At 43.6% G+C, this 2770-nt stretch overlaps 1 non-coding gene across 1 annotated transcript; it reads right to left on the bottom strand.

Moving 5' to 3' along the window:
- Positions 1 to 786: 786 nt before the first annotated feature.
- TRNAL-UAG (transfer RNA leucine (anticodon UAG)) lies at positions 787 to 868 on the bottom strand. Its single transcript has one exon. It is a non-coding gene; the product is annotated as a tRNA-Leu (tRNA).
- Between the last annotated feature and the right edge of the window lie 1902 nt (positions 869 to 2770).

Consider the following 2770-nt stretch of genomic DNA (forward strand, 5'->3'; position numbering starts at 1 on the left):
ACGTGGACACATACAATTTTCCCAAGGAAAACCAAAACCTATGTAAAAGACATTGTCATTTGCAACGCCAATAGCTCTAACTCTCCCAAATGTGAGACCTTTCGCATTGCAAATGCTTGTTTTTTTGTGCAGACAAGTATTCGTGGAGCCTGCTTTGGTTCTTAAGACCTCAGACCTAAAGCAAAGCTTAGACAGAAACATAGCAATGTGCCCTTTGCACACAGTTAGAGATACAACTACATGGAGTTATATATAGGTGTGCACGGCCATTGTGCACAATTCTGTTGTGATATAAAGTTTCGGTATGGGTTATTGAGAGTTCGTAGTTATGGCCGAGTGGCTACGGTGATGAGCTTGAAATTCATTGGGGGTTCCTTGCGCAGGTTCGAATCCTGCCGAGTACGTCACTTGTTTATTTTAAACCTGATATTTAAAATAACTGTGAAGAACACATTTACCAACTTTATTTGGGAAGATAGATAATTTGCTTTAAATCTTTATTTAACAGAGGTTCGATTTTATTTTGCAGAGAGAAGAGCGGGGTGACCGCGTGGGGAGAACAAATTATTTGTTAAACCTTCCATTTGAAGGTGATCTAAGCAGAATGAAGGAAAACAACAGCAGCGCCCATCAGCCGATTTCTTGGGAGTCCACGGTTTAGGAGTTTACTTAGAAGGAGACTGTAAAAGAGTTTTAAAATTAGGGACCTATTGGTAGAGTCACTGTGCATGCAAATTGAAGGGGCAGGAGGGAGATGCGTCATTAAGATCTGTTAAAATCCATCTCTGGCAGCGGTGGGATTCGAACCCACGCCTCCAAAGAGACTGGAGCCTAAATCCAGCGCCTTAGACCGCTCGGCCACGCTACCTTCAGCTTTCTGTGTGTCTGTGCACTTCATGAGCACCGAAACCCTGCGTCTTGGCACTCAGTGTGGAAAGTCGAGTCGATAAACCGTTTAAAGGACATGATTACAATGTCGGGAGGGTGATGTGGTAATTGAAGGTTATCTCTCTTACTCAGTCACTGCACAAGTCTTCTCCCACCTGCTCGGACCTAGTGCAATCACCTTAAAAGACAACACTCTCCGAGCAATGACTTCCAACCAAGGTATAAGCACCTGCTCTACATAGGCAATGTGACTCCATCATTTTCTAATGAAACAAGTGTTCATACTGGTGGGCTCATTTCTTAGGGTGGGATCTAATGAATGAGCAGTTCATTCAAAAATAACCGAGGAGTTGCACGTATTCATGACATCAGCGCTATTGCCGCACCCAGTCTCCCCAACATACTGTTTAGCTTTCCAGTGACGTCATGTCTTGTGTGGCCTATTCACATTCCGCTGTTAATATTTTTTAGCCAACAGAATTCCACACTTCCCGGTCTTTGAGCTCACATTGAAAAGGCACAAGTCCCAAAATGCAACCCGGTGCTGTTTAAAACTCCAGCACTGGTGGGCGGTGCCCCAGGTGACATGGGGCCCACCTGGATGCTCTGACTGCCTTTCACGTGACAGTCACAGACACACACAGGACAGAGGTTCAAAAGCTATTCTGAAAGAAGTAAGGACAACAGGCCCACGTGAAACTAAACTTTTTAAATAGATGATTTTTGTTTCTATTGACCGGGTTCTCACTCGTTCTGCGCGCCAAGTCAAATGTAAATGAGCCTCGCAATAAAAATGCACAGAGGATGGTAAAATTCACTTCACTCTGCGCTCGTTGATGCTGAGAGCATGGTTGTCAGCCCGCACGCTTGTTATTTTGATGTGGAATTACTTGATTGCTTTGTGATAATTTTCATTACTCCGAATTGGAAGCTCCCCTACCCCAGTAATAACGTTTGAGGTATTGCCTCCCTACCACACCAACAAGGCCACCCTCTGACCAAGTCCTTTGCCTCTCTTCAGAACTACCATAAGGCCCTCCATGCACTAGGAACTTTTTGCTTGACGACCATGTAAGCGTCCTTGGAATATTGATATTTAGAAGTAACAATGTTTGTTTATTTTAACTAACTGACCTTTTTAGGGTCTCGCTTGATAGACTCTGTAGTATTCAGTAAAGGGCTTGGAGCCCGCATGTCTCTCACCATTTTTTTATTTATGTGGCACTCTTCTTTACAGTTTCCTAATTCATCAAGGCATGTCTTGCATAATTTCCGTTCCTCTCTGTAGAGCAGCGACCAAGCGTTGATTGATTCAGCTTAATCAGTGCCTGACCGCTGCTCCCCACCTGATCAAGGTACTATTTTTTCCTTTTACCTTCTAGTGCCCTGCAAACAGAAGGCTTGTGACTGGCAAAAACATGACCAGCAGGTCAACCAAAACTGTTAAGTTTTAAATTTAAATCGAACTTTCTTTTATTTTGCCAAATCGTCTTTTCCCACGTTCCACGCATGTTTTCTTTTGTTTTTGTTCGTGGGCGCTCTTCTCAAAAGATGACGATTAGCTTGTTTAAAATATTGCAAAACAACAGTGTTTCTTTATTATGTGTAAATTCTGAAATTATGCTTTGACACATAATCCTGCGGTACACTTCAATCCACCCCACTCCAATCTGCCCCACTACAATCCACCCCCATCCAGACCACTTCACCCACACTAATCCACCTCACTCCAGTCCAAATCACTCACCCGAATCCAATCCACTCTAACTCATCCCACTCCAACCCTCTCCAGCCACCCCTATCAAATCTGTCTCACTCCAATTTGCCCCACTCTAATAAAAAACAATCTGCACCACTCCAAAACAATCTGTCCTACTCCGAT

The sequence above is a fragment of the Pleurodeles waltl genome, chromosome 12 (genome assembly GCF_031143425.1).
Source record: "Pleurodeles waltl isolate 20211129_DDA chromosome 12, aPleWal1.hap1.20221129, whole genome shotgun sequence".
In the NCBI taxonomy this organism is placed as follows: domain Eukaryota; kingdom Metazoa; phylum Chordata; class Amphibia; order Caudata; family Salamandridae; genus Pleurodeles; species Pleurodeles waltl.